General features: G+C 32.9%; 1 long non-coding RNA gene across 1 annotated transcript in view; it reads left to right on the forward strand.

The window, feature by feature from the left end:
• The first annotated feature begins 12,098 nt into the window (after positions 1–12,098).
• The window catches only part of LOC129146875 (uncharacterized), a 55,721-nt gene continuing 54,078 nt past the window's right edge, over positions 12,099–13,741 (forward strand). Inside the window, exon 1 of the long non-coding RNA XR_008554191.1 lies at positions 12,099–12,159. This is a non-coding gene — a long non-coding RNA (uncharacterized LOC129146875). The remainder of the gene's footprint in view (positions 12,160–13,741) is intronic.

The following is a 13,741-nucleotide window of genomic DNA, read 5'->3' on the forward strand; positions in this document are numbered from 1 at the left end:
GAAGATAACTTGTACATATTTTGCATTTCTCTCCAGATTCATCATAAAAAGCTTTGAAAGGTTAATACTGTATTTTAAAGCTTGACTCTAAGTTTAACCTGGAGGTGATAATTTTTTTTTACTAAACTATATTCAACATTTATATTAATGAAATTCATATAGTCATAACAAGCATTCATGGACATTTAATAAACAACTTAATTACTGAAGCAGCAGAAACACAGTTTTGTAAAAGTGCTGGTTATATATTTAAAGTGAAAGTTAATTATTTGTAAGCTTAATAAATACTTTATTTGATAATCCTATATGAAAGTGTTGATTTTACTTGGATATGTGCTGGGAATTTAGAAAAATAATTCAAATATCAAATACTTATTAAAAAATCCACCTTATTTGCTCTTGAAAATGAGTAACTTAATGTTTACAACCTTATCATCAAGCCAATTTTTAAAATATATATATATATTTATACCTCCTGGGCAATGCTATAAATAGAAACGAAATTACTGAGGCAAATTTTCTATTTGTTGATTACTGCTTTTTGAAATATTGTGTTTTGAAATTGTATAATTACCCTAAATCTGCTACCTTGAAGGCTTTTAAAGTCAAACCATAATAGATTCTAAATATAATGGTACTAGAACAATTGGAGATTTCTATTCTCAGAGACATCTACCTAACTTTTTCACTTATTATAAAGGGATGTTTTCACAGTAATGTATTATTAAACATTTTCTATTGTAACTTTTTTTGTCCTCCAATTTCTCAAGAAAAGATTTCACAAATACTTTAGGATACTCCAGAGAACCTTTTAAAGTACTTTTAACACATAATGAGTTCTGATTTTACTTTCTCTGGAAAGAAGGAATGAAGAAAAAAGTGTGCTGCCTAAAGGGTAAACCAAGTGGTCTAATGTTTTGTAATCTTAGGGTGAAAAAAATCCCTTTTTTTCCTTTCAAGAAACATTTCCCTGAAAACATGTTTTTTATATTTAAAAAATAGAAGCCTTTGTTACTTTTGGAAAATACTTTTGTAAAGTTAAAAATGTTTTCCAAATTTAAGTCTGGACACTCAATTTATTTTAACAGTGGGAGTTAAGAAGCTATTCCAAAAGTAAATTAATTTTACTTTTCAGATGAAATCAATGTACAGAGATATTTAAAGCTGGAATATGGTATCTTCAGAAATCCAAGCTATCCTGCTGGAGATCTGGTAAGTCCTTGAGGCTGTACATGGAAAAAAGGCTTCATAGTGAACAACTGAAGTACCCCAGTCAATAATGCCAAAGCACTGACGAGTGAAAGAGGTTTTCATGAATTTTCTAGCTCAACTTAGCCCCCAGCACAACAGCAAACAGCTACGATCATTTAAAGCAGCTACAGAAAATAGTTGAACTGGATACCACATAACTTCTATATTAAGCCACTGAGTAGCTGACTGAAATTTTTTTCACTGTCTTGTCAATGATTCTGTTGTTAATGAAAGCAACTATACTTGACAGTCTTTCCCTAATACAAGAAAACAAAGGGTTTGCCAATTATTGTTCCCCTGCTTTCCCCACCAAGATTCCTGACATTAGGTCTTTAAATTTAATGTGCCCAGTAAAAACAATGAAAATATTGTTCATTGAAGTGAGTTTGGAAATTGCTAAATATTCATATATTAGTAACAAGAAAAGTTGGGTATTTCAAATTTTAGTTCCCTACAATGCATGGCATAGAATGCATATTATTCTATAGACAAAGTTTTTTTTCCATGATTTATCTTCTAGTTTGTTGTTTGCATATAAGAAGACAACAGGTATTTGTATATTGAATTTGTAGCCTGCAACCACTTAACTGTAATGATTTATTGTTTCTAACAGTTTTTTTTTTTTGTAGTCTTAGGTTTTCTATTATCATCTCTTCTACAAATAGTAATAATTTTACTTTTTCTTTCCCAATTTGAATTCCTTTTATTTCTTCCTCTTGCCTAGTTTTTCTGACTAGGCTTTCCAACACCATGTTAGATAGTAGTGTTGAGTGCGAAATCCTTGTCTTGTATTTGATCTTCGAGAAAAGCTTTCAGTTTTTCACCATTGAGTGTGATGTGAGCTGTGGGCTATAGGATGTTAGCTTGGCATATATGGCTTTTATTTTGTTGAGGTATGTTTCTTTTATCCCCATCTTTTTTGAGAGTTTTTAAAATACACGTATGTTAGATTTTGTCAAATGCTTTCTCTGCTTCCATTGATATGATCACATGATTTTTATATTTTGTTGTGCTGGTGAATTACATGGATTTACAGATGTAAATGTATAATCCTTTTAATATATTCTGGATTTATTTTGCCAAGATTTTGTTGAGAAATTTTTGTATTATGTTCATCAGCTATATTGAGCTGTAGCTTTCTTATTTGTGATATCCTGTCTGCTTTTGGTATCAGAGCAATGCTTCTCTCATAAGATATGTTTGAAAGAATTCCTCTTTTAGTTTTCTGGAAGAGTTTGAGAAGGCTAGATATTGTTTAACTTTGAAGGCTAGATATAACTCACCAGTGAAACACTTGTCCTGGGCTTTTGTTTTTTATGAGATTTTGAATTATTGTTTCAACTTCCTTACTTGTACTCCTTAAGTTTTCTACTTCTTCCTGATTCAATCTTGAAAGACTGAGTTTCTAAAAATATATCCATTTCTTCTAGATTTTCCAGCTTATTGTAATTAAGATGTAATAGTATTTTCTTATAACCCTCTGTATTTCTCCAGTTATAACTTTTATTTCTGAATCTATTTATTTGAATTTTCTCCCCTTTTTCTTGAATCTAGTTTGAAGTCTGTCTATTTTATCTTTTTAAACAATCAGATATTCATTTCATTGATCTGTTATAGGTGTTCTCTTTTATTTCTTTCATTTTTAATCTGATATTTATTATTTCCTTCCTTCTAGTGACTTTTGGTTTCATTTGTTCTTATTTTTCTAGTTCTTTCAGGTGTAAGGGTAGTTTGGTTATTTGAGATCCTTCTTGTTTCTTATAGACCTTCTAGACCTATATTGCTACATATTTCCCTCTTACTACTGCTTATGCTGCATCCTGTAGGTTCTAGTGTCTTCATTTTCATTGGTCTCCAAGTATTGATTTCTTCACTAGTCCAATAATCTCTAAGTAGCATGGTCATCAGTCTCCACATATTTTAGGGTTTTCCAACTTTCCTTTTGTGGTTGATTTCTAGTTTGATACCATTGTGATCAGAGATAATACTTGATATGATTTGAATATGCATGAATGAACTGATACTTGTTTTTTTTTTAAATAATAAATTTTATTTTTATATTCCCCCATACAATTGCAAACCCCCCATTCTGACCCCAATCCCTCCCCTCCCGGCCCCCACCCCCCAAAAAGTGTCTCTGGTTCATAGTTGTTTGTTGATTTTGATTTTCACTTTCTTATAGTTATTCATTTTCCTGGTCCCTTATTTAAGTTTTCTAGATTCCTGCTATGAGTGAGACCATCCAGTATTTTTCTTTTTCTTTTTGGCTTATTTCGCTGAGCATGATCCCTTCCAGCGCCATCCATGTTGCTGCAATTTGCATGTGTTTATCTTTTTTGAATGCTGAGTAATATTCCATGGTATATATGTACCACATATTCTTGATCCAGTCATCTATTTTTGGGCATTTGGGCTGTTTCCAAAGCTTAGCTATTGTAAATAGTGCTGCTATAAACATAGGGGTGCGGGTGTTCTTTGGAATTGATGTTTCTGGTCCTTTGGGTAAATACCTAGGAGTGGAATTGCTGGATCATATGGAAGTTCTATGTTTAGTAGGTCCAGAAATCTCCACACAGCTCTCCATAGTGGTTGGACCAGTTTGCATTCCCACCAACAGTGCAGAAGAGTTCCTTTTTCTCCACACCCTCGCCAACATTTGCTGTTGCTAGTTTTTTTAATATGTGCCATTCTCACTGGTGTAAGATGGTATCTCATGGTAGTTTTGATTTGCATTTCCCTGATGACAAGTGATGTTGAACATTTTTTCATATGTCTGTTGGCCATTTGCATTTCCTCTTCGGAGAAGTTTATTTTAAGCTCTTCTGCCCATTTTTTGACTGGATTATTTTCTTTGTTGTTGCTGAGTCTCATCAGCTCTTTGCAGATTTTTGTGATCAGTCCTTTATCATTAGTGTTGGGTGCAAAAATGTTCTCCCAGTTGGTGGGGTTTCTCTTTGTTTTTGTTATTGTCTCTTTTGCTGTGCAGAAGCTCTTTAATTTGATGTAGTCCCAGCTGTTTATCTTTGCCTTCACTATCACTGCTTTGGGTGATGTGTCTGTAAAGATGTCTTTGATGTGCAAATCACGTAGTGTTTCGCCTATATTTCCTTCTATGTATTTTATGGTTTCAGGTCTTATGTCTAGTTCTTTAATCCATTTTGAGTTGATTTTTGTGTATGGTGTGAGGTAGTGGTCAAGCTTCATTCTTTTGCATGTAGCAACCCAGTTTTCCCAGCACCATTTATTGAACAAACTTTCTTTGCTCCATTGCATAGTCTTTGCTCCTTTGTCAAAGATTAGTTGACCATAAATCTGTGGGTTTATTTCTGGATTTTCTATTCTATTCCATTGGTCTGTATGTCTGTTCTTGTTCCAATACCATGCAGTTTTGATGATTATGGCTTTGTAGTATAGTTTGAAGTCTGGGAGTGTGATGCCTCCATTTCCTTCTTTTTTTTTTCAGTAGAGCTTTGGCTATTTGGGGTTTTTGGTGATTCCATATGAATTTCATCAATAATTGTTCTATTTCTTTGAAGAATGACATTGAAATTTTGATTGGAATAGCACTGAATCTGTATATTGCTTTTGGTAGGATGGCCATTTTAATAATGTTTATTCTTCCAATCCATGAGCAGGGGATGTCTTTCCATTTCTTTGTGTCTTCTTCTATTTCTTTTAACAGTGTTTTATAGTTTTCTTTGTATAGGTCCTTTACCTCTTTTGTTAGATTTATTCCCAAATATTCGATTTTTTTTGTTTCAATAATAAAAAGGATGGATAAAAACCAAAGCAGAAATAAATGAAATTGAAACTAAAAAAACAACCCAAAAGATCAATGAAACCAAGAGCTGGTTCTTTGAAAAAATAAATAAAATAGACAAACACCTAGCCAGGCTCACAAAGGAAAAAAGGGAGAAAGCACAAATAAACAGGATCACAAATGAAAGAGGAGAAATCACAATGGACACAGCAGAAATCAAAAGAATAATCAGTAACTACTATGAACAGTTATATGGAAACAAGTTCAACAATCTAGAGGAGATGGACAAATTCCTACAACTCTACAATCACCCAAAGCTAGATAAAGAAGAAATAGAACACCTAAACAGACCAATTACAAGCAGCAAAATTGAAATGGTAATCAAAAACCTCCCCAAAAACAAAAGCCCAGGACCTGATGGATTTACAAATGAATTCTACCAAACATTCAGAGACGAATTAGTGCCTATCCTTCACAAACTCTTCCAAAAAATTGAGAAGGAAGGGACAATAGCAAACACGTTCTATGAAGCCAACATTACACTAATACCAAAACCGAACAAGGACAACACAAAAAAGGAAAACTATAGGCCAATCTCCCTAATGAACACTGATGCAAAAATCCTCAATAAAATTTTAGCTATCAGAATCCAACAATGTATCCATAAGATAATTCACCACGACCAAGTAGGATTCATTCCAGGGACACAAGGATGGTTTAACATCCGAAAATCAATCAACGTTATCCAACACATCAACAAAAAGAAATATAAAAACCATATGATAATATCAATAGATGCTGAGAAAGCTTTCAACAAAGTGCAACACCCATTCATGATAAAAGCCCTTGAAATTCTTGGGATACAAGGAACATACCTCAACATCATAAAGGCCATCTATGACAAGCCAACAGCCAGTATCATTCTCAATGGTGAAAAGCTGAAAGCAATTCCATTAAGATCTGGAACAAGACAAGGATGTCCACTTTCACCACTGCTTTCAATATAATACTGAAAGTCCTAGCCAGAGCAGTAAGACAAGAGAAAGACATACAAGGAATCCAAATAGGAAAAGAAGAAGTCAAACTATCACTATTTGCAGATGATATGATAATATACATAGAGAACCCCAAAAACTCCACAGAAAAACTAATTCAATTCATCAATCAATTCAGTAAAGTGGCAGGATACAAAACTGATACTTGTTTTATGACCAAATATGTGGTCTATCCTAGAGAATGTTCCATGTACACTTGCAAATAATGTGTACTTAGCCTTTTGGGGGTGTAGTGCCCTACAAATTTCTATTAGACCCATGTGGTCTAATTCCTCATTTAAAGCTATTTTTTCTTAGTTGATCTTTTATCTGATTATTCTGTTCATTGATGTAATGTGAAGTGTTGAAATTTCCTACTCCTATCGCATTGCTGTCAATGCCTAGTTTTAGGTTTGTTAAATAGTTGTTTTATGTATTTTGATGCTCCCTCATTTAGTGCATATATATTGATGAGTCTATATCCACCTAGGTATTGATGGTTTAATCATCATATAATGTCATTTCTGTCTCTTGTTACCTTTTTTTAAAAAGTGAAAGTCTATTTTATATGACTGTCTCTGTCTTTTTACAGTACCATTTACTTAAAGGGTTGTTTCCAACCCTTTTTCTTTGAGCTTATGTTAATCTTTGGAGTTCAGATTAGTCTTCTGTAGATAGCAGAAAGTTGGTACTTGTTTTCAGATCAATCAGTTACTTTGACTTTTGACTGGTGAGGGTAGTGATTACATTAAGGGTGATTATTGATATATGAAGGCTTTCTGTTGTCATTTTGTCTTTGGTTTTCTCATTCTATTTCCATGTACACTTTTTTTTGTGTACTTCTCTTGAATTTAAATAGGAGAGCTCCTTTTAGCACTTCATATAAGGTAGGTTTAGTGATGGCAAATTCCTTGAACTGTTTGCATGAGAAATATCAGAAAAAATATATTTGCATAATTATAGTGATCTTATTTGCACTGAAATTATTAATCTTTCAATACAAATGAAAAGGAATTCTCAAGATTACAATTGCTGATAATGGCTAATCAGGTCCCCCCAAATTTTCACTGTACACACTTTCCAATCCTCATTTTAGAATGCCAAGCCACAGTATTTTTTATCACTTCTCCTCCCCCAGCAGTCAAGATTGGTACTAAATTTGCGAAGAACACTGACAGTGCACAAACTGAAAAATAACAGATCTGGAACAAGCTTATCTTCCAAGAAGAATACAATGCTCGTTTGTATACCACCGCTAAATAGATTCAATTTTTTAAGGTAGATTAATTAATCAGTACAATCCTTTGAGATAGTTTTGCTGCTTCTATCTACCTAGCTTATTTTCAGCTGATTTTCCATAAGTAATTGTTATACTTTTGAGAATATCAGATCATTTTAATAAAACCCATAACATATTTTGAAATGTAAAATGTATTAAAAAATAAAAATTGAATATATTTGAAAACCAACTGGCACGTAACTATCCAAAAAATGTTTATTGAACACCCTCTATTGAGCATCCTCTATTGAACATCCTCTATATGCTAAACATATCCACTATCCTTGTGACGGCTGTTGAAAACTCTTACTTGTAAACATTTATAGTATATAGAAATGTGATTATTTTGTATATTGATCTTATAGCCTATGAATTTACTGAAGTCAATAGTTATTTGAGCTTTTCTTGTTTTAGTTTCTCTGTGATTTTCTACATAGACAATTTATGTCACCTTTGAATAGAGACAGTTTTGTTTCTTCCTTTTCAGTAAGTACACCATTTATGTTTTTTTCCTTGTGCAGCTGAACAAACTGGGATTTCTAGTATAATATGAGACAGAAGTATGAATGCAGATATCTTTTCTTTATTCCCAATCTTAGGAGGAAATAATTCAAACCACCCTTAAGTAAGATTTTAGCTTTAAGTCATGTGTGCACATTCATGTTCATGTGCATATCTTACTCATTATGAGGTTAAGGAAGTTGTTTCACATGTTTTGAGGTTTTTTATATATATAATGAATGAAACTTGAACTTTGTATAGTAATTCTCTGTGCATCTAAGAGGTTTCTCTTTATTATGTTGAAATGGTGGAATAATTTTTTCTAATTGTATTTTCCAATGTTGGACTTGCTCTGTATTCCTGGATAAGTAGATGCTGCTTGATTGTGATATATTATTCTTTATAGTTATTCCTAAATTTTATTTGCTGATAATTTACTGGAGATTTTTGCATCTTTTGGTCCAAAGTTTTCCTTTCTCTAGTTGTGGTATCAGGGTATTAATGGTCTTCTTAAATAAATTGGTAAATGTCCCCTCCTTTGTCTTTTTTTGGAAGAGTTGTATAGATTTGCTTTCATTCTTAAGTGTTTAGTAGAACAGATCAGTGAAGCCATCTGGACCAGGAACTTAACTATTTACGGAAAGTTTTCCTTACTAGATATAGTAAAATTTAGGTTAACTTTTTTCTTGAATGAGTTTTGGCAGTTTCTCTCTTTCAAGAATTCATTCAATTCATCTGACTTGTAGAGTTTATGGGCAGTGGATTATTCATAGGATTTTCTTAAGGTCTGCAGTTTTCAGATTTTTTTTCTTGATCAAGAAAAGTTTCTTGATCAAGTAGAATTTAATTCATTGATCTCTTCAAAGAATAATCTTTTATTATCTTGATTTCCTCTATTTTTATTTAAAATCATTTTTATTGATTTGGCTGCTATATTTACCTTTTTTCCGGGGGGGGGGCGCACTTGCTTTCTAAGACCTCTATGCCCTCCTCTGTAAAACGTCAGACACCCTGCTTTTATATACAAAATGTTGACAAGTATTTATTAATTGAGTCAAATCTATAGACCATATTACCTGTTTGAGGAGACAAAATGCCAACTACTTAATTTGAAAGCAAATCTTTTAATAGAAAATTACTCTGTTTCAGCATAATTCATTAAATGTTTGAATTGTAACTTAATAATTTCTACCAGGTTCCAAAGCAAATATTCTTTTTTTTCCCAAAGGGTAACAGTCTTAGAAACAGTATATGGAGTAGATGCTGCTGGTGCCCTGCACAAATGCCCTTCACCAGCCAAGACAGCTATCCTCCAGATGCTTTATAACTCAATATACTGCTACTTCTTCTTTCCAGAGAGTTTTTTCTCAACCAAACAAAGACCATCTCATCCAGGAACCTATTCAATGCTTTACTTTCTTCCTTAGTTTCTCTCATTCCATGTCCCTTGAGGGTACTCATTCAATCAATCATTTGATTAAGATTCCCCATCTCAGATTATGCTTCTAGGGAACTTAGCTAAATACACATTTGCTCTTTAAATGCACACATATCCCCAATCATACTCACTATCATAATTTAGTAGAGACTTTGAGTTACTTAACATGGGAAAACCAAAACAAGCATTAAAATTATCCTCACTTTTTCTTCTGGGGTGGACAAGATTCAGTTTTGTTATTCTCCAATGAGGTCACTCTCAGACAACTTGACATTTATACATCTGCCAAACTATACAGGGTCAATTCTAGTAAGATAAAGTACCAACTTCAGTGGGTCAAGGTAACTTCATGTTGGATCCTCTTCTTTGAAGCAAGATGGGTAAAATTCTGCTTGCAGATTGTGAAAATTATAACTCAAAATGGCACTAACCTATCTCTTTGTAGTGAGGGCTTTATAAATGAAAACAGAGAAGGAAGGGGATGAGGGAAGTATGTCACCAGTGATGTCTTTGCAATTTCATCTCCAGTAGCAAGGAAAACAAAAGAGAATATGAATAATTGGAACTAAATCAAACTAAACAGTTTCTGTACCACAAAAGAAACAGTAACTAAACCAGTAATACACCTTACTGAATGGGAGAAAATATTTGTACACCATACATCTAACAAGAGACTGATATCAAAGATCTACAAAGAGCTTATACAATTCAACAAAAAGAAAACAAATAACCCAATAAAAAATTGGGCAGAAGAGCTAAATAGTTACTTCTTCAAAGAAGCCAATAGGCACGTGAAAAAATATTCATCATCACTTATCAGGGAAATGAAATAAAAACACAATAAGATGTCATCTCCTACCTCTGGGAATGGCACATATTAAAAAAAATAAAACAACAATACAGTGCTGGAAAAGAAGTAGAGAAAGAGGAATCCTATTACACTGTTGGTTGGAATGTAAGCCAGTATTGCCATTTTGGAAAGCAATCTGGATTTACTTTAAAAAACTGAAAATGGAAATACTGTAGACTCAGCATTCCCACTCTTCAGCATTTACTAAAAAAACTATATGGTATGCAATTTTTATTGTAGCATTATTTGCAATGGCTAGAACATGGAAGCAACCTAAAATACCCATTGATAAAAGATGGAATCAAGATGTGGTATATCCACACTACAGAAACTACTCTATCATAAGAAAAAAAAAATGAAATGTTGCAATTTATGGCAAAATGGAAAGAATTTGAAGAAATACTATAGTAAAGCAAGTCAGAATGACAAAAAAATTACATAATGAACCAAGGGTATATATATATATATATATTGACATTCCTGTCAATTTTCCAGTGCTAAACCTACAAAAAATTTCTCTCTCCCACTTTTTCCCTTATCTTCCTTTTTCTCATTTACAAGGATGATTACTCCCTGTGCTTTTTGTGAATATGAGGATTATAAATTGACAGTTGAAAGTGAATTGACTAGTCATGATTGTTAAAGTAATTAGTTTGACTAAGGTTTTCACCAAATAAACTTGCTTTACCCAAATAGGCAGATTGTGTGCCAAGAGGTGGGTCTGCCAAATTGAAACAAAAGCCTCTTCATGTGAATTTTCAATGAATTCACTAATATTTCTAGAATGTTTATTGTACTTTTCTTTCGATTCTTATGTATTCCATTGAAAAAACAAACAAATGAAAAAGTTTCCTAGGGTTCAGACAGGAAACATCTGACTTCATTCTTAAATCATCAATTACCATTGATCTAGAGTGCATTTTATGTGTGCAAGGATGATTGACTTACTGCTTTGCTTCTTGCCACCTAGCAACTCTTCAAGCAAAATGGATCTCCACTGCCATATCTAAGGGCTATCTAGGTGGTCATCTCCCCTCTTTTTAGATATCTGGAATCCTCTGTTGTATGAAGAATATATCTCTTTTCACTATCTTATGTAAATTCCTCAGTATCTTCAACCTCAAGAATTTTTTATCCTTCCTCAAACTTTGGCCTGGTTCTCTGTTATTTATTACCATCATATTTTTCCCCTGGATAGAGCTGAGCAACTGAAAGTGGATATAGACAAAGATTTATTAGGCTGTCTTATATTCTTTCACTTCCCCATAGATTCAATCATCGGAATCAAATATCTTCAAAACAATATTTAAAACATTGCCAAAAGTAGCCTGAATCAAGAGGAGGATAAATCTTAGATTCTGTTCTGCTAATACTTCATTTTTCCTCTTGACGTACTTTTTAAAAGACCTTCTTTAAAATCCCATTTAGAGATGGGGGGGTTGCAATTGTATGGGGAATATAAAAATAAAATTTATTATTTAAATAAATAAATAAATAAATAATTTTAAAAAATAAAATAAAATCCCATTTAGAGAATGCAGAAGCCCTAAAAAGGTAGCCAGGGACAGGGGGTGTAAGGTAATTTAGCATATATCATGCACAGGAAAGGAATTCAGGGAAAGGAAAAAGAAACAAAACCCCAAATTCTGTCTTGTTATGCTCAACTTTGGGTGAGGGAAAATGAAAAGTCAGTCTTTAAAATACTGCATATGTAATTCTAGTGATCTGACTTTTGATAACATTAGAAAAATCCTTAGGTGGGTTGATATTGATTCCCTAGACTTGAACTAAACTTTAGTATGTTGAGTGCTTTCTTTTACAAGCGAGAACATTTGATCAGCCTGTTATTCCTAAATTTTTTCCTAGTATCTTTCATGTCCCTTGATCTCAGCCCAGGACAAGATGGCTGATTAGAAAGATATTTCCTGCAAGAAGCTTGCTCTATACTTATCTACATCAACTCAGAATGCTTGTTCACCATCCACAAGGGCAGAAAATGTGTTCTGTTATTAAAAATGTTAGAACTGAGGTACAAAGTAGTACACAGTAAGTGACAGCATGTTTTATATCTGTGATAGAATTTTCTGACATTAGAAGTTCAGACAAAAATCAAACAAAATGGAGCAAAGCCCTTGGCTTTGTAAAAATGCCAGGGTGTAATCACATCTTATTTATTTTTCAAGATGACAAAGCATCCTTAGAAAATTTAGTCCACAAGAAGATTCCAGAAATAGTGCATAAACAATCCCTCAAAGTGTGTGTAATTACAATTCTCCCTCAGTTGAGACAGTGAAAATAAAAATGGAAAAGAGAGGGGGAAGTATTATGGATCTGGAGAATCACTGAAATATTAATAATTGGGATAAAATTAACTTCCTTGTGACTTTACTGTCTGTTCAATGCTGTGCCCACTGACCTTAAAACCTGGTGAATTCTCAAGTTCGAATTTCTGAAGAAATAAAAACATTTCTGCTTGAACTTCTTGAGATTGACACACTCGAGAGGGTCTTAGTATTTAATGGAAAACTATAGAAAATTTGAACTTGGATTATCCTATAGTATTCCAGTTGATCAGAGTAAATGTGTTTCAAAGATATATTTCACCTCTGGAAATATTTCACTCTATAACACTGCCTTTTTTGTAATTAATAGGATTTATTTTGGCTACCAACTCATCACTCATTTAAGTGATCCCTTAAAATTGATATCATCACTATTTGCTCTTCAACAAATAACACCTTACAGCTATCTGAATTGGAAAAGATATATGCACCTCTATGTTCACTGCAGCACTATTTATTAGCCAAGATAAGAAAACAAACCTACTGAGGGATGATTAGATAAAGATGTGATATTTATACACAATGGAATAATAAACAATTTAAGTATATATAAAGGTAAAACCTTGCCATTTGTGACAACAGGGGTGGAACTTGAGGGTTATTATGCTAAGTGAAATAAGTCAGAAGGAGAAATTAAATACCAGGTAATTTCACTCATGTGGAATGTAAAGAAACAAAGCAAATGAACAGACAAAACAAGAACAAACCCTTCGATTCTGACCATAGAACTGAAGTTAGCAGAGGGAGAGGTGGTGAATCCAGCCTCTACACAGAAATGAAGATCCTAAGAAATGGTTAAAATAGGGTACACAGAAAAGGCATTTTTCCCCTAGTTTTAAAATGTATAGGCTTCTACTTTGAATTATAAAATAAAATACAGTGCAACAGAAGGTCATATTTATATGGGTATCTCTCAAAAAAAGTATTAGTAATCTATGACACAAATGGTTACTTAAGCCTACATACAAATAGTGTTCATTTCAGAGAAAGTGATGATTTTCATCAATTATTTCTTCAACAAATATTTGTGAAACAAGGAACTTCTCACTAAAGGAAATTTATAAGGTAAAGGGTCAGGAGCTCATTTAGGAATGAAGAAAAAAGAGAAAAAAAAAGGGAAAATGGATATTGTGGAGAAAATGGGAAGACACAAAAATGAGAGTGAAAACACCTGCTTTCCTATAAACATTTGACTTAATACAGTTCCCAGAAATGTTCGATGAAATAGCTGTTAACAAGAAATTCAGATTCAATTAACATAACATTACAATTACAAAGGTCAGGAG

This window comes from Talpa occidentalis, unplaced genomic scaffold (genome assembly GCF_014898055.3).
Source record: "Talpa occidentalis isolate TD23 unplaced genomic scaffold, MPIMG_talOcc4v2.1 talOcc4.11, whole genome shotgun sequence".
NCBI classification, from domain to species: domain Eukaryota; kingdom Metazoa; phylum Chordata; class Mammalia; order Eulipotyphla; family Talpidae; genus Talpa; species Talpa occidentalis.